General features: G+C 36.8%; 1 pseudogene; it reads right to left on the bottom strand.

Moving 5' to 3' along the window:
• The window catches only part of LOC118622398, a 30,773-nt pseudogene extending 6,844 nt beyond the window's left edge, over nt 1-23,929 (bottom strand).
• Nucleotides 23,930-27,158: the final 3,229 nt, after the last annotated feature.

Genomic DNA, 27,158 nt, shown 5'->3' with positions numbered 1-27,158 from the left:
GGGCTTTGGAGCCTGTCAAGTTCTCCCTGTGGGTGTTGGTGTTCTGCTGTTTGTGGCTCCCTCTCCTGTGTTTAGATGAGCGAGGGAGGACCCGCGTTGAACACCACTGTCAAGTCTTACTTTCCTGGTTAAAGTTGCCAGCCCAGGAAACGTACTGTTATCCTCTAGCTTTTTGCCTGGAAGCTAGCAGTCTAGGTTAATTGATGAGTTTTGGGTTGTCAGTTGATTGAAAAACTCCCTCTGGTGCTCAGCCAAGGGGCTTTCACGAGGGTGGGGCAGATGCTGGTCCTTAGTGAGCCTCAATTAACACTTCAATGGCCCACAGGGTGGGGTTGGATCTCCGAGGGAGGGGCTGCTGCCTCTCTCAGAGCCCTGGGAAGAAGCAATGTGGCCACCGTCCTGAGTGGCTGCACTCAGCCAAAGCTCCGAGAGCCCTCCAAACCCCGAGTGTCCCGACACAGTTCCAGTCCAGTCTGCCCTCCCTCTGCCGGAGCCCAAGGTGAGTGGCTGTGGCTGTTTTAGCCTCAGTCCCGGCTGCGCTGTGGGGCCGCCTGGGAGTGTAACCCGCGGGCGCCGCTTATAGCTCAGGCCGCTGCCGAGCTGCCGACCGTGCGCTCCCAGCCCCGTCTCGCGCCTTCGCAAGCCTACCAGGCTGGAGTCAGTGTCCCTCGTTGTATGGTCCTCCAGGCTGCTTTTCTGTTGGTTTTTCCCGTCGATTTGTCTGTGTTATAGTTGTAATTCCAGTTTGGTTCTGGGAGACGGTCTGTGTAGCTCCGTTCACTCCGCCGCCATTTCTACTGGGATTTTAAATGTAATTTAAATTATTGAGCCTCTGTGTCTTCATCTGTAAAGATGCCGTGAAGAAAGACACACGGAAACAATACAGGGAATGTCAGCTCCCTTTCTCCACGGCAGGATTTTACATTCTGTGCTTGCACATTTTTGACTTGTAATTGACAGGTTTAAAATTTTACTGTTGCAATGTCTCTCAGGAAGCATAAGGCATTTGTTCGAAGGTGTCACAAAAAGTTTACAATTATAAATTCATCTCCCTTTCCCGGTTTCTAGCAACCTGGAAGGGAAGGTGTATTAGGATGTGACTGCTGTCAGCAAAATGCTGAATAGTGGAGATTTCAGAGGGGCGGCGAGGGCACGGGGTGTGGTTCTAAGTTTCTTGACTAGCTAAGGCCTGGATAGACACCCAGCATCTGCCTCCTTCACTTTCTGACTGCCCAGAATTATTATGAAAAGCAATGTCTTTTTGCTATGAAAAAAATGCACACAAACCTGCTGACTGCGATTTTCTTTCTTTTTGCATTCTGCAATATTTACCCTCTTTTCTTATCACTTTTACTTTCTATGTAAAGAGGATGGGACGTTGGCAAGTAGCTGCATCGTCACCTTTGACTCTTCTGTCACTCTTTAAGCTGTTATTGCAAGACTATTTTATTCACCTGCCATTCACTCTCTCACCTAAATTTCAATTTGTTTCCATGTTGTTTGTGCATCATTTCTTTTGGAGAGCATTTATACAGGATCTTCTTTTTAAAAATTAAATCTTTATTGTTGAGAGTATTATAGATGTTCTCTCCCCACCCCCACCCATTGCCCTCCTCTTCCTGGTTCCCATCCTGCCCCAAGCCTTCACCACCCTGTTTTCTGTGTCCATGGGTAATGCATATAAGCATATTAGTTCTTTTGAATTAAAGAACTTTTAGGTTGTTTGATGACTTCTTCACCCTCCCCAAGCAGACAGTGAGTGGCCAGAAAACCAGACACAGGGAGCAAAAGAATAAACTTAAGACAAAAAATTCTGAACCAGAATCCACCTGGAGGTCATCTATTATATTTAGTTGTCATATCTTTTGAGTCTTCTTCCACCTGGAATAATTTGTTAGTATTTTTTTTCTCATGACCTTGACATTTTTAATGAATGTGGGGCAGATATTTTGCAGAATATACCTGAAATTGTGTATGACTAATGTTTTCTCAACATTAATTCGGGTGAGGCAGTGTTTTGGGATGGGGGTAATACAGACAGGTCCAGCACTGTCATTCTCAGAGCATCGTATCAGCAGGCACATGATGTCAGTTTGTCCCACTACTGATGATGTTACTTTAATCTCTGGGTTGAGGTGATGTCTGCCAAGTTTCTTCACTGTGAAGTTACTATTTTGCTCTGTGTAATTTAAAATATCTTGTAGAGAGAACATGAAGTCTGTATGAATGGCCTTGCTTGTTGTCAAATTTTGACTCACTGGTTTTAGTATCCAAACTGATATCATTGAATAAAGATGATTAGGTAATAATATTGTAACTTTAACTTCCTGATTTTAATCAGTATGCAGTATGTATTCCAGATAATGTCTGATATAAGAAATAAGCAATGCAATATTTAGAATGAACTGAACAGGTCTATAATTGCTAATTGCATGAAAAAGTTTGGAGGCAATCAGGTAGCAGTAATGGTGGGTAATGAGAAATCTACTTATATAGAGAGGTCAGCAGAGGTGTCTCTCTCCGAGGAAGAAATGTATAAGCCATGTTCAGGATGACTGTGTAATTTAGCCAGAGAAAATGGGAGGTTTAAGCCTTTGAGAACAATAAATAGACCGAGATCACCAGCACCTGGTAGGTTGAGGGACATTTTCTAGAATTCAGGATCTAGATGATAAAAAGAAGAGAGTTTGGCAATTTGAAGTTAACAGAGAATACACAAAATATTCTTGAACTAATGGGAAAATAAGCTAAACAGAGAAATGTGATGTTTCATTTCAAAGTAAAACCTATATGCTGCGTTGTATAATTCTTCTCTTACTATGTTCAGCTTTTTAGACGTCAATTTATTGAAGTGAAATGGTTAAAACGTTGAATTTAAAGTGTCCTCAGGGACCACCAGCATTAGCATAATCTAGAAGCTTGTTAGAAATATAGATTCTCTGGTTTCCATCTACAGACTCCCAGTCTTAATATTGATAACTCCAGGGGAAGTAAATGAATATTCAAGTTTGAGAAGTTGGGGTTTTCTCTGAGTGAGGGAGTTGAGCAGGTGAGCTACAAATTACTTTATATTGATTCTATACAGGCTATGTTACCTTGGGGCTGGTTGCCTAATTACTCTCTGTTAGATTTTATGTCTAGAAAATGGGGTTAATGATAGTTGGAAATTACCTACCTTATAATATTACTATAAAGATTAAGTTAGATAATATGAAAAGGAATATCTGCTGTACAGAAAATTCTGAAATAATGGCTACCATTATTATTATCATGGAAAGATGCATTTCAGGCTGGGAAATAAGGGGAAAAGAAGCAGTGGGTCATGGTTAAATAGATTATCTGCGAGTGTTGAGTTTGCCATTTATGGTGAAAAAGTTTTGGTGGGAGGAAGACAGAAATCCCAGAACTAATGCAGGAAGTATACAAGAGGATAGTAAATGAGAGCATGATGAAAGAGGAAAGGCAGCACTCAGACTGTGTGCCCTGAGAAGAACAGTAGGGAACTATGAAAAACCAAAGAAATTACTGGACATAGCATTTAGAGAGCAAGGAGACTCTATTTCCCACCCATGAGGCCTGAAGAATTTTGGTCCCTGTTCTGCTTCTTACCAGTGGGGGTGACTTTACACAGGTCATTTAAATTCCCTGTGGGTGATATGGCTAAGAACATCTACTTCCTAGGTGTGCTGGGTTCCTACTGTGCTCTGTTAATATTCGTATAACATTCATTGTGAGATAGGTAACTGTTTACTTTTCTGTTTCTCTTCACTAGACCAAAAACCTTGAAAGACAATCTTTATCATACTACTTGCTAAGCATTGAGGACTCAAGTTATTTAACCACATTAACCCTCAAAACTTAATCCTCTAAGGTAGTCAGAGGCCAGTGGTCAGTGGGCACAGCCAGTCCTTGCAGATGATCAGCTTGAGTAAATTCCTCCCATTGACATGCCAACAGCAATCAATACTCAATTACAACAGAAGGCTGTACAGCCCACACTAGGGGTACACCTTGAGGTCCCAGCTGGAGTGGAGGCTTTGCCACTGGATCCTACAGGACACCTGCAACAATAGGCCACCCTAAAAGCCTAGGAGACACAGTAAGTCTACCTAATACATAGAAACAAATACAGGGAAGCAGCCAAAATGAGGAGACAAAGAAACATGTTCCAAATAAAAGAAAAGAACAAAACTCCAGGAAAAGAACTAAACAAAATGGAGATAAACAATCAACCAGATGCAGGGTTCAAAACACTGGTTATAAGCATACTTAAGAAACTTAGTGAGAACTTTAAGGAACTTAAGGATAACTTTAAGAAACTTAGTGAGAACATCAACAACATAAAAAAACAACCAGACAGAAATAAAGGATGCACTAACTGAAATAAAGAATAATTTACAGAGAAACAATAGTAGAGTAGGTAAAGCCAAGAAGCAAACCATTGATTTGGAATATAAGGAAGAAAAAAACACCCAATCAGAACAGCAAAAAGAAAAAGGAATCCAAAAAAATGAGGACAGTGTAAGGAGCCTCTGGGAACTTCAAGCATGCCAACATTCGCATCATGGGGGTACCAGAAGGAGAAGAGACAGAGCACAAAATTGAAAACCTATTTGAAAAAATAATGACAGAAAACTTTCCTAAGTTGGTGAAGGAAACAGACATACAAGTCCAGGAAGTCCAGAGAATCCCAAACAAGATGAACCCAAAGAGGTTCACACCAAGACACATCATCTTCAAAATGCCAAAGGATAAAGACAAAGAGAGAATCTTAAAAGCAGCAAGAGAAAAGCAGTTTGTTACCTGCAAAGGAGCTCCCATAAGACTGTCAGCTGGTTTCTCAAAAGAAACTTTGCGGGCCAGAAAGGAATGGCAAGAGATATTCAACGTGATTAAAAGAAACAACCTACAGCCAAGATTACTCTATCCTGCAAAGCTATCATTTAGAATTGATGGACATATCAAGAGTTTCCCAGACAAGAAAAAGCTAAAGGAGTTCATCACCACCAAACAATGAAATGTTGAAGGTTCTTCTTGAAGGAGAAGAATAAAACTATGAACAATAAAATGGTAATTAACATACCTACCAACAATTGAATCTACAAACAAAATGAGCTAGCAGAACAGAAACAGACTCATAGATACAGAGAACTTTTTGTTGCTTGCCAGATGGGAAGGGGCTGGAGGACTGGGTGAAAAAATGAAGGAATTAAAAAGTAGTAATTGGTTGTTAGACTGATAAACCTCAAAGGGAAGGGGAGAGGGTGGGTGGAATAAGATAAAACAAAGAACTTCTATGCATATTTGCATAACCAATGAACATAGATAATAGAGTAGGGAAGGTAGGAGGTGGGTGGAATTGGGGAGGACGGGACCAATGGGAAAAAAAGGGGGGACGTGTAATACATCCAACAATAAAGATAAGTTAAAAAATAAACTAATTTAGAATATTGAACAGGATAGAAACCCAATTTATTATATGAGGTAATTAACATGATAAAGACAGCAGGTAAAAATAACTTACTAAACCAAATCATATAAATACCATTTACTGAATTTAATCACGCATTTGAAAAATTATTCACTACAAAAAGTTTATCTCAAACGCAATGATAATTTCATATCAGAAATTCTATGTATCATATCAATATACCCATTAAAACAAAAAATGTTTAATAAGGGAATACCTATTAGAAATAAAGATGCAAATTATTTCAATCAATATGATTACATATAACTGGAAATTCCAAGATAATGAACTAAACTCTTAGCAATATTAAAGGGGTTTGAAATAATAGAAAGACACAGGGTAAATACAAGAAATATCAATTCTTTCATCACTTAGACACAGGAGGAGGAGGAAAAGGGAGAGGAGGAGGAGGAGGAGGAAGCAGAAGAGGAGGAGGAGGAGGAAGCAGAAGAGGAGGAGGAGGAGGAAGCAGAAGAGGAGGAGGAGGAGGAGAAGGAGGAGGAGGAGGAGGTGGAGGAGGAGGAGGAGGAGGAGATGATGTGGGACGCAGGCAGAGGCTGGAGCGATGCACTGACAAAAGAAGGGATTCCAGGAACCAGGAGAGGGGCCTGGAACTGACTCTTCCTCAGAACCTCCAAAAGGAACCAACCCTGCCAACACCGTGCATTCAGAATTCTGGCCTTCAGAACTGCGAGGGGACACCTTTCTGTCTTTGTAAGCCAGCTAGTTTGTGGCTTTCTGATAGCAGCCCTAGGAACCCAGTGCAGTGCCATTGCATTGCTTTGCCTTAGGGGAAAGGCCATGTTTGGTTCCTTCCTCTGTATCCTTAGCTCACTTACATCCCGTCACCTTTCAGACTTCATTGCTCCCCAGACTGTTGCCTCTTCCTTCCTTGTATGTCCACAATATCCTCTTCATCCTCTGTTATAAATTCACACATTTTACTGTAATTATAAATTTTGGCAACTCCCTTGTTAAGCTCTGTTATGACAGGGTGTGTGTCATTCATTTACTTCTGCAACCCATAGAACCTATTAAAATGCTTGTCACATATACATTTAGCAAATATTTGTTGCTACACAGAGGAGAGGGGATGGCATTTGAAAAAAATTAGCAGAATTCCACTGGAAAAAAAATGGGCCAAGTAGAGATCCTACAAAGACAGGCAGGAATGAATGCTTAGGGTCCCTTGTGGGGAATGAGCTTTGTTTAGGATAAACTGTGTGGAGAGTCATGGGGGAAGACAAGGATAAATGTGTTTGTTTGGGTCAGAGTATGAAAGGCTGGATCTCCCACACTAAAGCAAGAGCTATGTTCTTTAGGCCAGGACTTACAAAGTTGAATTTCTATAGATAATATTAAAAAGTGAAGCGTACAAAGTGAAGTATTTTATGTTTTTCTAAATTATCCAAGAATAAAAACAGTCCAAGTACCACAATAAACAGCATCTGACTTGGAGGACTAAAGAGGGTAGAGAAAAGTGTGGCAACGCAGAGGTATGTACTCTGTTCGAAGGCAGTGATATTGCTCAATTTCTGCCTATTGATTCCATGTAGGAATTGGGCATAGTGTTGTCAGATATTCTTTTTTTTTTCCAAGCAATTCCACAAGTCTAATGCTATTTAAAATGACCTGATTTGTAAATTTTGTCAACAATTTCAACTTTTTAAAAGTAGAATATATATAGTGAAGACCCAAAAAAGTACACATCTGCAAACTGGATATAGCTTGAGGCACATAAGTTTGTAACCTCTTTTAAACAATGGGAAGGGCAAATATATATGAAGATACTTCATTAATATTCTTTTTCTGGTTTGAGGCCTGGCCTTTGATCAAAGGATCTGAATGAAATACAGTGCAATTTATTACTAAATTAGAATACAATGTGAATGTCATAGTACCTTAGATGATTCAGAAGGCACTTTAGGGTCTGGTAAAGCCCCAGTTATAATCTTAGTTGTGCTATAGAACACAAGAGTTCTTGGCTTTATTATAAAGTGTAAATTAATAGAATGTAATACATCAACTATCTATGCACTAATTCGAAAACACATCTGAGCACCTACTACGTACCAGGCATTGTTCAAGACCCAGAGGATACAGCATTGACAAATACATAAAAAATCTCTGCCCTGAGGAAGCTTTCATTCAACACTTTTTCATGTTGATGGAATCATTGTTTCTATATGCTGTGTTACATAGTCACATGTTTGAAAAATAGCAATGATCCAAGTGTCCCTGTTTAGAAAGATAATTACATTCTGTTGGCCTTTCATTAGCTTCCTCTAATGGTGTCTGTGGCTCTAGTGCTCAGTTCATTACCTTGCGTTAATTAGAATTCCAGAAATATACCTAAAATGCCATAACCTTGACTTCACAAAAGAAATTATTAACTTCATGTTTACACATTAGATGCTACCCTGATATATGAATAGCTGCTGTGAGGTGATGTGGGAATTTTCAACTTTAGTTAGCAAATTATTAATGCCAAATTAACTTTACCTATAAAATCCTCAAATTAAAAGGTAACTCAACTTGTACATAAATTTCTTCCTTTACTAGGGCTAGCATGAACTGGAAATAAAGGCGGCCATATGAAATAATTGCTGCTGGGAAAAAGAGGGGACAAAACAGTGAACATGAAAAGTGCTAATGGACACATTTCTTCTTTATCTGTTCACAAAAACTTCCTTAGAGTAAAACAAAAATTTTCAAGTGTTCCTTCTGATATTTTCAGTACCCAACTGGCACCATACAAAGCATTACGATATTACTGACTAAATTTCCTATGCTGTACTTTACATCCCCACGACTCCATTGTGACCACAATTCTGCACTTCTCAATACTTTCACTTTTTCATCCAGTGCCCCACCTCCCTCCCCCCAGGCAACCATCATTCTGTTCTCTGTATCTGTGAGTCTGACCACCATGCAGTACACCTGAAACCAACACAAAATAATAAGGTAAACTATTACCGAAAAAGAAATTTAAATAAAAAATTCTTTCAGATCAGTTAAAGGGAGAAATTCTGTAAAGGTACTTCAATATTCTTACACAGTACTTTAAGTCTTTAGGGGAGAAAAATGAATAGAGAGCAATACTCATGGGTCTATAAGATATATAAATAATCAAGACATTCCACAGACATGAGACACCCTGTGAAGAAGTGAAGTGAATTTAGAACCAGTTTAATTAGCTAGAGACCCAACATTGAATAAACAGGTAAATATCTTGATCAGGTTTTCTATAGCATCTCTTCTAGAACTGGGCCTGGCAAAGAGACATGGGAGCCAAGGGGACAGGCCTGGAACTAGTGTGGTGGCACGAGATAAGGAAAGGAGCAAGACAGCAAAGCCAGAGAATTGACATGAGAAAGTAATAGATGGACATGCTTTCCAAAATGTCACACTCTCATGAGAGATGCCGGGCCCGTACCTTGTCTCTTCCCACTCCTAGTCTTGCTCCCAGAAGCAAATATATATATTTGAATAGTAGCCAGTGTTTAAATTATGCCTGGCTTAGTTTGTTGTTGAGCCCACTGGTTTACTCTGATATTCTGTTTTCTTTTCTTTTTTTCCTTAGAGTTAATGCTAATGCTTGCATTTTTCATGTGACTATGTTTCACTATTCTGTATCACTCTTATATTTTTTAAATGCTCAACAAATCTGATGTGGCCGAGCCTAATTATCAGTAGCATTTCTTTCTTCGACAGCTCCCTTCTGAACCCTGCTGTCCTCTTGTCTTAAAGGGCAAATCTCCTTCTGCTGGCCAGAGAGTGCCCTGGAGTCCCTTTCAGTGTTCCTGGCCCTCGCGTCTTATTCTGTCCTGGCTTTCATCCTTGTTCTTTTGGAGTACATCCTCTTCTTATAGCTTCCGTAAAAACTGTGACAGTGGACAGTTTCAGTGTATAGAGTGAGGAACAGATCACGTTTTCATTCATCCATTCACTCATTCAACAAATACTTTTTGACCACTAGCCATATGCATTCAACAATTACTCAGGGAAAGTGATCTTATTAAGGAGAAACCAGATCATGCAACTTCTTTGCTCGAAACCCTTTGGGTAGGCTCACTTGTGATCTTCTAAAGCACTTTCTTTTGACTGCTGTGATTCAGTGACCCTCATCTTCTGCTTTCTACTTACCTGTGCATTTGCCTCACCTCTTGGACTATGCTTTAATCACCTTTGTATCTCCCTAGCTGCTTGACAAATATTCGAATGAATAATTTTTTTAAATCCTCTGGATGCTCCTCTTGGCCCTTAGAATACATTCCAAACTGCTTCACAAGGTCCTGAATGACGACTCCACTTCTTTGGTCCTTCTCATTTCATGCCTCTCTCTCGTGTCCTATGCTCCAGTCACCCTGCCCATCCTTTGGTTCCAGGAAGACACCTGGCTCTTTAGCATGACACAGTCTTTTCCGCTGCCTATGTCGCTCTTCCCTGGATATTTACATCACTGAGTGCTCCTCACCAGTTAGGACGTGGCTGAAATGCTATTTCCCGAGAGAGGCCTTCTCTAGACATCGTCTCTCAAAGGCTCCTAACCCATTTCATCTCTGCTACTGTGCCTTATTTCCTTTATGGAAACAATGAACATTTTAATAAATGTATTTATGCATTGACTTGCTTGTTGCCCATCTCCTTCATTAGAATGTAAATTTGACAAGGGCAGTGATTTTGGCTTTTTCTCCATGGTATTCTTGGGGACTAATCAAAGTGCAGGGAAAGGAATAGTTTCCAAAGACATACTTGTCAATGCATGAGTGACTCCAATCAGCTTAAACATTTAACTGAAATGACTGGTCCATAGACGCTACTCAGGAAGTGTTTGGAGAAATGAACATTCCTGCTCTACGTGTTCGACTGTGATGTTTTCTCATGGACTCCGGCTGCACTGAGGCTGTTTCATTTTCTTCAGTGAGCCACAGGCTTGCCCGCCTGGGGTCTGTGACACAGCACAGCGTGCCCCGATGTGCGTGACGTCCTCCGCTCTGCTGTGCCTAATTTCCACCGGTCTCCAGGCAGCTCGTCAAGTGCTAGCTCCTCTGTGAAATCTACCCTGACGTTCTCAGATGGAATCAAGTGTTCCCCCCCCCCCCAAGTTTTTATTTCTTTGTATGCATCCTTTAGTAGCCCTTAGCACATGATTAAAATCGCCTTTACTTCTCTGCTCTTCATGTAAGAAATAAACTCCTTGGAAGCAGAGAGACTGAGTGATGCTCACTCTTTTCTCGGTATGCAGAATGGATGCTTCAGAATAGGCACTCAGTTAATACTGTTAAATGAAAAAAATAAGTAAATGAATACTGATAGAGAAATACTATAGAGGAAGTAATATTTTTAGAAAAAAATGTTTTGGAGATGGAATGGGCAAATAGCAATCTGTAGAGAAAGCAATTTAAAAAAATTTTATGAGGTGATATCAGGTAGTAAGAACAATAATAATTTCAAGTAAGCATATCAGAAATGATGTCCAGACTACTGCAAGAAAGGCTCTTAATGGGCTGAGAGAGTTCTGATTTAATGCAGAAAGAGATGCCGACTCTCAAATGAGGAGGTGATGTTGATGAACACAGACATACCCATACACACAGTGGGAACAACTTAGGGACAGCAGGAAATTGGATGCATATTGTTATTATTACTCTGTGCACTTCTCATGCATCATCTGTTCCAGGACAATGACCAAATGTGATCTCTACTGGACTACCTCTGTTTTTGTCTTCTATACTTTTTCTGCTGTTTATGCTTTTAAACGAGCATTTTATATGATTCCATTTACTTTTCTTTCTTAGCATATAAATTTTACTTATTTTTAAAAAATTCTTTTATAGTGGTTTCCCTAGAGTTTGCAATATACATTTATAATTAATCCAAGTATAATTTCATATAACACTATATTGCTATATGGATAGAGCAAGTACCTTATAAAAACAGAATAGGTACTAATTCCTCTCTCCTGTCCCTTGTATCATTACCGTCATTCATTTTACTTATAAATAACCATACATATGAGTGATATATATACTATATCATATGTATAGTTATATATATGAATATATATTCATACATGAGCATACATAATTGTTATTATTTTGACCAAACCACCATATGTTAGATTAATTAAGAACAATAAAAGTAAAAGTTTTTATTTTACCTTTACTTATTCCTTCTCTAATGCTCTTTCTTTTTTTCTCTTTTGTTGTTGTTGTTAATCCTTACCCAAGGATATCTTTTCCACTGATTTTTAGATAGAGTAGAAGGGAGGGAGGGAGGGCAAAGAAGAGAGAGAGAGAGAAAGAGAGAAACATCGATGTGAGAGAGACACATTGATTGGTTGCCTCCCACATGAATTCTGACCTGGGCCAGGAATCGAACCTGCAACCCAGGTCTAGGTATGTCCCTTGACTGGGAATTGAACCTGCATCCCTTCAGCCCTAGGGCTGATGCTTCAACCCCAGAGCTAAACTGGTCAAGGCAAGCTCTTCTTTTCTTTACGTAGATCAGAGTTTCTGATCTATCTTGTTTTTCTTTTCTCTAAAGTACTTCTTTTAACATTTCTTGCAAGGCAGGTTGACTGGCAACCAATTCCTACAATTTTAGTTTGCTGCAAAAGTCTTTATTCTTCACTTTTGAAGAATTTCACTGTGTACAGAATTCTAGATGTGTTTTTATTCTTGCAACACTTTACATGTTTCAGTCCACTCTCTTCTTGCTACATAATTTCTGAGACGTCAAATGAAATTCCTATATCTGCTCCTCTGTTGGTAAGGTTTTTTCCCCTAATTATTTTTTATAATTTTTATTTATCTTTTGTTTTCTGAAGCTTGAAAAATTATAAAGCTTAGATATAGGTTTCTTTCCTTTTTCTTTCTTTTTTGGGGGTCATTTTTATTTTTGAACTACATGAATTTGTGGTTTAATGTCAACATTAATTTGGGGGACATTCTCGGTCATTATTGTTACAAATAGTTCTTCTGTTCCCTTCTCTCTTTTTTCTTCTGGTATTCCAATTACACATATGTTACACTTTGTGTTTTTTCTGATATGCTGTTTTGAACTTTTTTCACTTGTTTCCCCCTCTCTACTTTTTAATTTTGGATGTTTCTAACAAACTATCCTCAAGTGCAGAGATTCTCTCCTCAGCGTGTCCACTCTACTATTCAGCCCATCAGAGTCATTCTTCATTTCTGCTACAGTGTTGTTGTTTTGTATCTCTAGCATTTCTTTCTGGTCCTTTCTTAGACTTTTCATCTCTCTGCTTACATCACCCATCTCTGTTTGTATCTCTCTACTTTATCCATTTGAGCCTTTAGCATTTGTAACAGTTAATCATAACTGTTATTTTTAAACTCCCATTCTGATAATTCCGACAACCCTGCCATGTCTGTGTCTGGTCTTGATGCGTTCTCTGACTCTTTAAACTCTGTTCCTTGCCTTTTAGCAGTCTTATAATTTTTCCTGGATAGCCAGACATGGTATACTTGTAAAAAGAGCTGCTATAAATAGGCCTTTAGTAATGTGGCGGTGACGTTTAGGGAGAAAGGAAGTATGATCCCGTGATTACATGTTAGTCCCGTAGTGAGCCTGTACCTCTACACTGGGAACTTCATACATGTGTCATAGTTCCTCCTCCCTACTTAGGTGGCTCAGGACGGTGGCAGTCGGCTGGAAGGCTATCTCCCTTCCTCCTTGTGAAACCTATACCCAGTTGGGGTTGGTTATGTCCCTTTCCCAGGTCACTTAGGCGCCGATGAAACTCCAGCAGGTTGGGCTCTGATTACGTAGTTTGTCCTGAGTGCAGACTTTGTTAAGAAGAACAGATATTTCAAAATGGTTCCTTTTCAACTCTTCCTACCAGAAATACAAGGGATTTTTTGCTAGTACTTACTGTGAGAACCTGATAAATCTCCTAGAGTAATACTCTCAAAAGTGAGGGCTCCCTGATGATGGGGTCTCCCTCAAGTTTTTGTCTCTCAGATTGGTCCACTCTGTGCCTCCAGCAATCTGGCAACTCAAGCACAGGTTTCCCTGCCCTGTGCCAGTTTCCACGGAGATGGCTGCTCCTGGTTTTTACTCCGGTAAGTTGTGATTCTGTGTATTCTCCCATCATTTCTTCAATTGTGGTGGTGGTTGGCCCTGTGACCTCACTTTTCTTACGGTTGTAGGAAGAGTTGTGGGTTTTTCAGTGTGTTTAGCTTTTGACTTGTTAGGAAGGAGCGGCATCTCCAAAACTCCTGACGTGCTGGACTAGAAACTCCTCATGCAGTTTTGATATTTACCTCCCATAAGCTTTTGATATCACAAATGTTTCTCTCATTCATTAACATGTCATTATCATAACCAAAAACTCTTCATCTTTTTGTTAACTGAACAGAAACTTTATGTTTAAAAAGTTATGGTATAATATGTATAATACTTACCATCTTAACCATTTGTTGTACAACCAATTTTCAGAACTCTTTTCATCTTGCAAAACTGAAACTCTTTGCTCATTAAACAACAGTTGTCAATTTTCCCCTCCACCCAGCTCCTGGAAAAACCATTCTACTTTCTCACTCTCTGAATGTGGTCTTCATATAAGCATAATCATACAGTATTTGTCTTTTGTTACTGTCTTATTTCATTTAGCTTAATGTCCTCAAGATTCATCCATAGAAATCTTGAATTTTGATACAATCAAATTAATCATTGTATTTTGCCTCTGTGATTGTATATTTGAATATTTAAGAGGTCCTTTATCTTACATAGGTCACAAAGACTCACTCGCATAACAAGTGACAATTTTACAGATACATCATTAGTTCCACATTTAGACCTTTATTTCTACTGGAGTCCACTTTTAAACCTTTATGCAGTCATTCAGTTTCATTTTCCCAAAGTAGTGAGAAGGTTATCCTAACATCATCTATTAAAAAATTCTTTCTTTACTATTATTGGTAGTTTTATCTGTATTATTTTTCATATGTATTGTCTGTCTGTAACTGATATTTTATTCCACTGTTCTATCCATCAGATACTGCAACAACACTATATTGCTTTTTTTTTAAAAAGGACCATTCATGTACTTTTATTGTTTCAAATAGTTTTGATAAGAAGTTTATTAAGTTCCTCAAAATATTTAATGTTGCTTAGGATTTTTTTAAATGTATAGGTAAATTTGAGTCATACTTTTCAAGAGCATGGGATGTCTTTCCATTAATTCAGATCATCTTCTGTATACTTTCCTAGAGTTTTAATATTTTCTCCATAGAGATCAAATAGATCCATATTAGTTCCTAGATACTTTATAGATTTTATTACAAAATTAATATCCAATTTAAAGTTTACATTTTTGGTTGATTATTGTAGGGGCAGAGAAAATTAATTTTTATAGGTTCCATTAACCCTTATATGTTAAGTTCTTTGTAAATGTTGTGACTGGCCACCACTTTGAAGGCTGAAATTAGGCTAATTTAAGTGCTTAATTAATCAGAATAATTCAAGATAGAGATGACAGTGGACTCCTCTTGTGCACTACCCTGTATGCTTTCTGCCTCATCCCTGATAGTGCTACACGGGATTCGGCAAACTGCTGACAGCAGCTGACCAAGGTGTATATGCTGGACTTTTGTTTTCTGCCCTGGAGCTTCTCTGACTCAGGTTTTGGGATGACTATGTGAGTACACCTGACACTCAGTCTGCAACTGAGAACTATTGGAGCACAGTTCTGAGACAAATCCTGTATCTCCCAACTGACTGAGTGCCTGTTATCCACATTGTTGTACAACGTAATAACGTCTTTACGTAGGCCTGTCTCCCTTCTCTCTTTTATTCTCTGTATTAGGTTCTTCAGAGAAGCAGAATCAACCGTGTGTGTGTGTGTGTGTGTGTGTGTGTGTGTGTGTGTGTATAAATTTATTATAAGGCTCATGTGGTTCTTCAGGGTACATAAACAGGGTCTGAACACAGGAAAAGTTAATGTTTCCATTTGAGTCCAAGTACTAAAGCAAGTCAAGGAGGAATAATTCTCTCTTACTTGGAGAAGGTCAGCATTTTTGTTTTATTCAGGTCTTCAACTGATTGGATGACGCCAGTCTGTACTGAGGAAGGCAATCAGCTTTACTCAATCTGCTGCTTTAAATGTTAATTTCAAATGTAATCGCCCTCAAAGAAACACCAAGAATATCATTTGCCTTAATATTTTGGCATCTCCTGGCTCAGTTAGGTTGACAGATAAAATTAACAATCATGCCCTCCTTGTTTTTTATTCCTGCTCTGGGCATCACCTATGAAGTAATCCACCTGTGTACCAAGCCTTCCTAGTTTTCAGGTTAAGACTTGAGCTAACATCTATGCAGTGCATAGTATGTGAAATAAGACTTGACTAGGTGTGTGCTAATACTGGTACAAGAAATATGTATGATTATTATAACTACTATCCGAGTCAGTGAACAATAATAAAAAATGTTGGATATGCATATTCATTTTGTATTAGTCTTTTGAGAGTCTTTGAGGTATAGAATTACTTTATGTGAAATAAAATAATAAAATGTTTCCACTTATTAAAGCTGGGTGCTTATTTGAACCCATGGACACTCTTTTTAAAGGGAAGGATAGCACCCATGAACATTTCCAATTTTCTGCAATCACCCCTTGTGCAAAATAAAAAACAGAGAGAAGTCATTATAATCTGAAAAAAGGAAGAAAATGTATCAAATTCTTTGCTCTAATTTGACATGCTGAGTTTAGCTAAATTTATCCTTCGAATAGCTGTAAAATGCTGATTACTAATAAGACCCATCATTACCATTAATGGCTTGAACACTCAAATACACTTTTTTTTTTTTATTGAATATAAAAAAAAACTGTTAAAATCTTTGAATAACTCAACATGGTCTAAACATTTTTAAAATGTACTACTTAACATGTTTGCAATAGAAAAGAAGTTATTTTTCCTGATTGACAGTTGTTATATAGAAAGTTTTAGTTTCATATGAATTTTAAAACAGACATATTTTTCTGATCCTATATAGCCTCATTACATTAAGAGTGCATAACAAGTGATATTTATTATATGGTGACATGTGGAAATAAATGCTAAAATGATTACATACAGCTTTTGCATACACTTGACCTTTCAAGCTGCCTATCAATTGGAAAGATTTTTAGCACTTAGCAATACTGACAGCCCTTTCTGTGGCTGACTATTGGGAGATGTAGCAAATCACTGACACCAATTAACCTCTGACATTTCCTTTAAATTATGCGGTGTTATTGTCTGTGTTGGGTGAAGGCAATTCATTTCTATTTCCTGGACTCTTGGTTCTTCACAGCCAATCATACTGATGCAGTGGTATTTAAAATGGAAAGGATGCTGTACTAAGTTCTGCTAAATTTTAGGTTTGCCTTGAAAAATTTTGAAGGTATTTTATACAAACTTATTTTAGTTTGCTCTGCCACTAAATGGAAGTTTACTCAAAAAAGAGAGAAGTACCTTAAGGGAAGAGGGTTGGCAACCAGAGGGTGGACAGCCAATTGCCTCTTGCTTTCATCTTAGTAGCTGTGAGTGTTATTGGGTTCTTTCCTACCAGGTGGTCACAAGAAAGGCTATGAGGTCTGTGAATTTAAAATGTGTTTGGTAAATACTCTGAAGCTGATTAATATGATACCAGGTCTAAGTTGGGTCAAGAGAGTGAAAGGAAATAAATCTGGGAAGGGGTGAATACCTGCTTAGGTCAGTCTTTTTGAAAGCCAATTTAAAATCTAATCTAGATTTGATTAAAGGTAAAAGCAAGCAGTGTGACTTCTAAAAAACACGGCATTAACCTAGACTCACTCTCTTTTTATTTATTGCTAGTTGTCTGTAATAAAGATGTTAATTATTCAACGTTGTCAAAAATTTCCATGTTTACTATGGGAACAGTTTTTGTAGTAGGAAGCTCACAGGTTTTGAATTCAATTGGATTTGGGTTAAAGTTCTGAATCTGTAATTTCTCATGGATGAACTTTGGTTTCTATGTCTGTAGGAAGGGAAATAAGATACATACCTTTCCGGATCACTAGCAAGGTTAGAAGTAATATATGTAAAATAGCTGGCACAAAGTAGGTGCTCAGTTATTAGTAAGTATTCTTAAGTCTATAATTAAAAGCTTAGACACCTGGTATCTTGGGGGCCCTGAAGAGCTAAAAAACAGAATGGTCTCCCTACTGCATCTTTGCCATGGATTCCAATTTCATGATTAATTTTATTCTGTCTAGTCAGGGAGATCCATGGATGGGCTTTCAGATAGTAAGTAGGCATGAGCTAGCCTTAAACCCAGTGTATGGGCCTCACTCTAGCAAAAATAAATTCCTTTAATGTTTGGTTTATAGCTTACAAAAGATTTGAAGATTTTTATATCTGTAAGGGATCTTATATATTAGTCATTATCAACCTCTGTTTTTCTTTTGTTGTTTTTTACTACTTATGTTTATTTATTCTTTGTAGAAAGTTCTTACCAACAAAAGAGTATAAAGATTTACTAAGAATATATCCTAAGAAGCCTGAAACACCAGTCAGAAAGAATATATGTACCCCTATGTTCATAGCAGCATTATTTACAATTGCTAAGATCTGGACACAGCCCAAGTGTCAATCAATAGATGAGTGGATAAAAAAGTTGTGGTACATATACACAATGGAATACTATGCAGCTGTAAGGAAGAAAGATCTCATATTCTTTGAGACAACATGGAGGGACCTAGAGAGCATTATGCTAAGTGAAATAAGCCAGTCAGAGAAAGACAAGTACCACATGATCTCACTTATTTGTGGAATATAATGAACAAAATGAGCTGATGAACAAAATAGACCCAGAGAATAGAAAGTACAGTTCAGACTGACAAACCTCAGAGGAGGGGGGAGAAATGAGATAAACCAAAGAATTTATATTGATGTGTGTGTAACTGATGGACATAGACAGCAATGCTTGTGTGTGTGTGTGTGGGGGGGGGTCAGGAGGGGGGTGTCCAGGGGAGAAAAAGGAGAAACATCTGTAACAAAATGAATTAATTAATAAAAAATAGTTTTAAAAAAGAGCATAAAGAATAATCATAAAAAAAACATTTGTGTAGCTACCATGAAACTTAAAAAATATAAAACGGTAACAACACATCTGAAGTCTGCTGTATATCATTTCTCAATCTCTCACTTTTAAGCTAACCTCAGTCCTAATTTTTGGGTTGAGGACTATTATTTTTTTCTAAAAATAGTTTTACCACATATAGATATACCCATAAACAATATGCTGCTTACTTTTATAAGTTTTTTAAAGCTTTGCAAAAAATAGTCATAAAAATGTAGTGACTTTTAGCAGTTACTTTAAAATATTGATTGGTACAGTTGGGACAATCCTTTAATCTCAATTTGGTGATTAAAAGACTTTCTAATGCTGAACCAACTTTCATGTTTTAATACAAACTCAACTAGTTCATGATATATATGGATTGTTGGATTTGGTTTGCTCAGTTTGCTTAGATTGACCCACAAATTTTCTTTTTACACAGGCCTTTTCTGTTTTCAAAATCAAGATGTTATCAGCCTCTTTGAATAATACAGAGTGCTTCCTCTTTTTCATTTATTGAAAAGTGTATAAATTGAAGAATATTTTTTCACCGATGTATGATAGAATTACCTGTAACATAATGTTTTATTTGTGGGAGAAATTAAATTACTGATTCAATTATTTTAATATAAATACAGGAATTTTCAGGTGGGTCTAATTTTTCAGGAGACATTTTTATAATATTTTTTTGCATTTGTCTATTTTATTTAAGCTTTCAGCTTTAGTTTCATAAAATTGTTAATAATATTTTCTTATATTTAATTGGATAAATCCATAGTTCTGTTTACTTTATTTTTAATATTGCTTATTTTAATATTTTATTTATCTTTTATGATAGTTAAATCAGTTTATGACTATGTTGTGACTGCCTTTAAATCTTTGTCTTCTTCTTTATGAATTTTGGCCCTTGTTTTTCTTTCCTTCTTCTACTCTATTTGAGTTCATTCTATCTCCTTTCTCTAATTTTTAAAGTTAGATATTTAGTTCATTAATTTCTAGAATTTCTCATTTCCAATGTAAGTATTTAAGGATATAAATTTTCCTTCAAATCTCATCCTCCAAGCCTTTACATGCAGTATTTTTTTTTTTGCTTTGATTTTGTATTTTCTAATGTTCATATTAGTTATTTTTAGACTCAGAAATGATTGAGAAATATTATTTTATTTTTTCAAAGTAGGTAGTGTTGAAGTTGTGTTTTTCTTGTTGATTTCTAACTTAATTACGTTGAGGTCAGAAAATAATCTTTGTGTTTATAATTTTTGGAATGTTTCTGAGAATTGGTTTATGGCACATGAAGTTTTCCTAATGTTCTATGTATGATGTGAAAACTATGTGGTTTGTCCAATTATTAAATGCAGTGGTCTACATGTATGCCTTGAATTAAGTTTGCTAATTTTTTAAAGTTAATTTTACTATATTTTACTGCTTAACCTATTTGTTATTGAATGAAGTTTCTAAAAAATTTTTCACTATCGCAGTGGACTTGTTAATTTTTCTTTGTAGTTTGTTCATAGTTTGCTTAGTACTTTTTGAAGCTAGGTTTTTACATGCATACAATTTAGAATTGTTATACATTTTTGGAAGGTAAACTTTTATTAATATGCAATGATTTCTTTAATCTCTAGCAATATGTGTATTTTCTTATATCAATTTTGCCTGATTTTAATGTAGTTGTGTTTATGCAGTTCTAGTAGCTTTTGTAGGACTGGTATAGGCTAGACATATATTTTCCAAATGTTTGCTTTCAGTCTTTCTGTGTTTTATGTTTTATGTTGGCAACAAGCATAAAACTTTGAGCTTGACAGTCTCTTTATTTTAACTTGAGAGTTCAATCCACTTTTAGTGATTTGGATAAGATATTAGTGGTCATTATTATATTTATTTTTATAATTGTTTGGTGTGCTTTTCTGTGTTTCTTTCTTCAACCCTTCTGACCTTTTTTTCCTGAAACGATTGTAACTTTATCTTTTTCTTATTTCTTTCCTCCATTCACCCCACCAGCACTAGTTTGAATATTACTTTATTTTCAATTTTTAGTACAAATTTTAACATGCATTTTAAATAGCTATACTGAAATATAACTTACATACTATACAATTCACCTTTTAAAGTGTGCAATGGTTTTTAATATTTTCACAGAGTTGTGTAACCATCACCATAGTCAACTTTTAAACTATTTTATTAGCCCCCCCAAAAAAACCACATATCCATTAGTAGTCACTCCCAACTTTCCCCCAAGGCCACCAGCAGTGGGCAACAACTACCCTATTTTCTTCCTCTATAAATTTGTCTATTCTGGACAATTAAAAGCAATAATTGAAATAATACATATATTAAAAACTGGCCTCTTTCCTTTTGTATAATGTTGCAAGGTGTATCTGTGTTCTTGCATTATTTGTACATCCTAACTTTTTTATGGTGGAATGACATTCCACTGCATGGTTATACAATATTCTATTTATCCATTTATCAGTTGCTGGATATTTGGGTTGTTTCCATTTTTTAGTTATCATGAATAATGCTGCAATGAATATTCATGTACTACTTTTTATCTTGACTTTATTTCTCATGGTCATATACTTGAAAGGAATTGCAACATGGTATGGTAATTTTATATCTAACTTTTTGAAAACTGCGAAACTATTTTCCTGTTGAGCATTTTTCTAATGGCTAATGATTTTAAGCATCTTTTCATGTGCTCATGGCCTTTTGTATATCTTTTGGAGTAATGTCTAATCAGATACTTTGCTCATTTTTAAATCAGAGGAGGTCTTTTTATTACTGAGTCATAAAAGTTCTTTATGAATTCTAGATAAAGACCCCATGTCTGATATATGTGTGCAAATATTTCTCCTACTATGTCAGTTGTCTTTTCACTTTCTTGGTAGTATGTTTTGATGCATAGCTTTTATTTTATAAAGTCCAATTTATCAAAATCCTCTTATATCTGTAATAGTAGTTAGATTAGGATCTTGGAATTGAGACTCTTAGACAAATCTCTTTTTTTCAAGACACAAATATTAATGTGAAAAAATACAAATGTATCACACTCTGTGTCTTAGTGGTTTACAATCTACTTACATAGAAAAATATGTGCCATTAAAATGCTGAGTAAGATTTACATTTATCGAAGCTTTTCATATTAGCTCCAGAAGCCTTGAAAGTTACGCATTAAAATTCTTCCTGCCACCACCAACCTTAATTAATATTTTATTTTATCTAATTTGGGACCTACTTGAACCTTTTTCAGAGGTGTTTTTCCCAATTAAAAAAGGCATACTTATAGTGTTTTAATTTTAAGGGAATGGCAAATTAGATTTTTATTACTGAAAAGTTCACATTACCAATCTTTCTTTGAATCTTATGATTTGATTAAAACAAAATTGGCTGATTTTATTTTCACTTTTTAAAAATTAAAAAATTGATTTTGGAAAGCATTCTAATGCCTATCAAGATGGTCAAGTATAAGAATAGCCAAGGGAAATGAGTCAGAGAAGTTTCTGATCCAGAAAGATAATTATTATCTAAGCAGGCTTAGGGGTATTTTCAGAGAGCTAGAAAGAGTAGGTTCATAGGATAGTTCTATAGAGCATGGAAGTAAATATTTCCTTTAAAAAAAAAAAAACTTTCCCTGTGAGGACTTCAAAATTAAATGATTCCCATGGCTGGGCTAGCCTTTAGGAAGAGAACCAGGCACCTGCTAATCCAGAGTCAACAGAACATGTGATGCTTCACTGATCACTGTCAAGTATAACTGCTATTTGGCATTCATAGTATTGTACAGTTTTATTCAACAAGAGTTAGCTATGCTAGAGTCTACTGCCGTGGAGATAAATAAGACATTTTTTTCCGTCTAAGCTGAATTACTAGAGCAAAAAAAAAAAAAAAATAGTTACCTAAAAACTCCAACTTTAATATGCTGTAATTTAAGCACTGGAGAATCTCTTCCCAGTCTGCTAGACAGAGTCTTATAAGGTACTCATGGGAGTGATATCCCACCACCTTTGAAATATTTTGTTGGTTACAAACAAGTTATAGGCTCTGCCTGCACTCAACAAGAGGATTATACGAAAGCCTGGCTCACCGGGTTGAGGGTGGGGGACCTCAGTTTTAAGCTTTCTAGGCTCTGAAAATATACAAATTGGAAGAGGTATTGAGAGAGCCAGTCTGTTGTACCTCCACAATTATGTTTCAGAACAGGCAAATAGCCCAGGGTGGGTGGCGCCTTATTTCTTGGGAACAGTTCGCTATAGATGAAAATGGAGAGGTCGGTAGGAGCCAAGTTATACAGGGTCTGGTATGGCATGTTATGGGTAGGAGAATTCACTTTGCCTCAACAGGGGTGCCTGTGAATCCTTAAGCAAGGACACGATATGATCAAATCTGAATTTTAGAGAGATTTAAACAAATCTAAATTCAAATTTAAACTTAAGTTTAAAGAAAGTATATTCAATTTTTATTGCTATGTAATAAGTTACCACAAACTTAGTAGCTTAAAATGAACATTTAGCAGCACACACTTTTGTAGATGAGTTCTCTGCAAGGGACACAATTAAGATGTTGGTGAAACCGGATTCTTATATAGAGGCCTTAGAGAAGAACCCACTTTGAAACTTTGTTGGTTGAATTCAGTTCCTTGTGGCTGTAGGACTGTGGTCCCTATTTTCTTGCTTGCTGTCAGTAGGAGGTCTTTCTCAGTTCTTGGAACTTAGACCTTCCACAGGGTTCCTTTCATCTCAGCAATGGAGAATCACCTGTATCAAATCCTTTTTGTGTTTTGAATCTCTCTGGAAAAATTTCTTTGTTTTTAAAGGGATCATTTGGCCCACCCAGATAATCTCTTTATCATAAGGCTAACAAATCAGTAACCCTAATTACACTCGCAACATCCCTTTGTTACATATGATAACATGATTACTGGAGTGATATCATATTCATAGGTTCTGCATATAGGGGAGAAAATTATATAAGGATGAGGGTCACTGGGGACATTCTTAGAATTCCACTTTCCACAAATAGAAGGTGAGGAAAGATTGTAAATTGCTCACTAATTGTGGTTGCCTCTACCCACTGGAGTCTTAAATAACAGATTGGTAACATAAGGGTCCTTTGCGATTTGGGTATCAGCATATAATCACATCTGAAGGGAATTTTCACTTAGGATTTCAAGGAGACAATACAACAAAAGGAATTGCTGTACATGACTGAGCTCAGGCTGAATAATGGGAAATCATATATAACTTTCTACAGATAGTGTGGAGTGTATTTCTATAATAGTTTATAATTTGATATTACTAAATTGGTGACTACCTCTAATCTGTGAGCTGAGGAAAAGGTCTTTGATCTGTTCTTGAACTGAGTTCCCCATTGCTCCTTTGTTCCTCCCTTCAGCTGTTTGTTCTGGAAGGCCCTCATTACCCAATCATGGCCCTCATTACTCCAAACTCCATCTCTAAGCACTAAATCTCATGATCCCTTTGCTGTATCAAATATACTTGAGAATTGATAGCTGCCTCTTTATTTCTTAAAAAACAAGCAAACAAAAAAAACCCACCACAACCAAAAAATCCTTTCTTATTGCATCCTATAACTCAACAGTAATGGTTTAGAATGTCTTTGCTTTTGATTTAAAGAACATTGGCTATATCTCAAAATACACACCATAAAGAGAAATGAACCAGACAAATGAGAAAACAGATAGAAAACTGATTTCAAATATAGAGTATTTAATTTCTAGAAGTCTTTTTTTTCTTCTCAATCTGCTTTTTATCATGGATGGTCTCTTTTTCTGTGCTCATCTTTGTAATTGTTTTCTTTCTATTGTGTAATGTCCCGTCGGTAGGCCTTGGAGATCTGTTTGCTGGTTCTGCCAATGGATGCATAGCGGCATGCACTGTGACCTTGCTTCCAATTGTCCTTCTGTGGGCCTGCCTCAAGGAAGTTTTTGTTTAAACTGTACATGCTTTTGCTGTTGTAGATGGCCACCGACCTAAACCCGTAGTTATCCTCTTTGAGGATATTGGCTCATTAGGGGCCAACCAGTGTCACTAGTTTACCTTAATGTTTTCCACTCAGAGTGGACGGGAAGGAATCCTTGCAGACTCCATTCCACTCGTGTCCAGTGAAAGCAGTGGGAGGGAATTTCCTTAACCTCACGGGACCATAATGCTGCTTCAGGACACAAAGTCAAAATTTTATTTAGTTTGTGATAGTATTCCATTTCTTTTCTGGATGCAACAATTTAAAATTTTATTAAACTTATTTTGCACCCATTGATTTTGGCAGAAGACATATGATTACTAAGGGAATGTGAATGTTGATCAAGGCATTGAAATTGGTGGAGCTACCAGAAATTTAAAAAGCTGAATGTACATTTTATTTTACTTTTAATGAGAAAGAGCATAGTAGAACAATAAGACCTCATATTTATTAATAACACAAAGGCCTTTTACTTATGGCAAATTACATTCCTAAAAATATTTTATTAAGAATAATTACTTTGACTCCGATTTCCTGTAGAAACAATGCTATGTAATGAATAATATTTCAGATTTGATATTTAAAAATGTTCATCAATGACCTATTTAGGTGTACCTAACATATTAAGACCAGAATTTGACATCCCCTCTCTTTTGATTGTCTTCAGCACCTTGTACATTTTTAAAATAATTATATATAAGTCTGTCTCCCTAATTAAAGAATTCACCTCTGAGGGTATGGAAATATATATATCACTCATCTTTATATTCTCAGAAACTAAAAATTGTTAGTGATTGTCTTTAGAGAAAGGGGAAGGAAAAGGGAGAGAGATGGAAGCATCGACCAGAGAAAAACATCCATCGACTGCCTCCTGCATGCCCCCTACTGCAGAACAAGATGACAACCCTGGGAATGTGCCCTGACTGGGAATGGAACCGGTGACCATTTCTGGTGCATGGGACGAAGCTCAACCAACTGAGCCACACCAGCCTCATTACTTTTGTATCTCTCAATCATAATGCCTGGCATGCAATAGTTATGCAATGATTATTAAATAAAAAGCCAAGGAAATATCTGCTTAGAAAAATTTTCTTGGAAAATAAAGCTTATGATTAAAAATGAGGGGATTAAACCGAGCTGGTGTGGCTCAGTGTTTGAATATTGACCCATGAACCAGAGATCACCAGTTTCATTTCTGGTCAGGGCACATGCCCAGGTTGTGGGCCCAATCCCCAGTGTGGGGCAAGCAGGAGGCAGCCAACTGATGTCCTTTCTCATTGATGTTTCTATTTCTCTCTTCCTCTCCATTCCTCTCTCTCTCAAATCAATAAAGAAAAATTATTTTTAAAAATGAGGGGATTTCAGTGATCCCACTTCTAGGAATATACCCTAAGAAGCCTGAAACACTAATCAGAAAGAAGATATGTACCCCCATGTTCATAGCCGCACTATTTACAATAGCTAAGATCTGGAAACAGCCCAAATGTCCATCAGTAGACGAATGGATAAAAAAAGCAGTGGTACATATACACAATGGAGTACCATGCAGCTGTATGAAAAAAAGATCTCTTATCCTTTGAGACAACATGGAGGGACCTGGAGAGTATTATCCTAAGTGAAACAAGTCAGATAGAGAAAGACAAGCATCATATGATCTCACTTATATACGGAATATAATGAACATAACAGTCTGAGGAATGGGGTAGTCCCAGAGACATGGAAGTAGGGTACAGACTGACAATCCCAGAAAAGGGGCTGGTGAGGGAGAAATAAACCACAGAACTTATATGCATGTATGCATGAACAATGGACATGGACAACAAAGCTGGGGACAGGGTGAGGAGGGAGGGGAAGGGGGAATCATTGTGGGGAAAAAGGAGAAACATCTGTAACAAAAATAAATTAATAAAAAAAATGAGGGGATTTATTAGTGGTAAGATGCATTTTTTCTTAAATAAAAAAAACTATTCTTACAATATATCCTTCTTATCTTCAGTCACTATAGTTCTGATTATGAATGTAAAAAATTAATCTCCAATATTAAATCATAAGAAAATAGAAATGTACTTAAGGAAAAGTAGTAAAAATTTTCTACTTCAACTAGAGTTGAATGAATAAACAATTCAGTAAATAAAAACGGGAAAAAAAGTTGATGCACTTTTGTTATTCTTTCTCAACATACATTTTAGTTACCTCATTAAAAAGTTGTGGCCAGTGGTGAGAAAACTGAGAACTCAGTGCCAAACACCCGTTGTGGAACTTCTATATCTCAGAAATGGAGACATTTGTTTTTTATAATTACTAGGGACCTGTGACGCATTTTAAAAATTCCTGGAGTGTTCATAGTCTTGCTATTTTCTGGTTTTGTGTCAGTGGAAAAGCCTCTCAAATTTTCCACTGTCAGGAACATTTACCCAGTTGCTGTCAATCTTTGGTATATTTTCTCCTCATTTATAGCCTACACACACTCGAGCATGCAATCCAAACTCCAAAGTCCTCCTTTTGTGTATTTTCAGGACATGCTTTCTGCCCAAAGAATCTAATTTCAGAGACTTTCTTGGTAGAGTGGAATAATAATATTCTGAGGTGGGGAAAATGGTTGAAATGGTTTTGTTTTT

Source organism: Molossus molossus, unplaced genomic scaffold, assembly GCF_014108415.1.
Source record: "Molossus molossus isolate mMolMol1 unplaced genomic scaffold, mMolMol1.p scaffold_m16_p_9, whole genome shotgun sequence".
NCBI lineage: Eukaryota > Metazoa > Chordata > Mammalia > Chiroptera > Molossidae > Molossus > Molossus molossus.
This window is presented reverse-complemented; position numbering and strand designations above follow the sequence as displayed.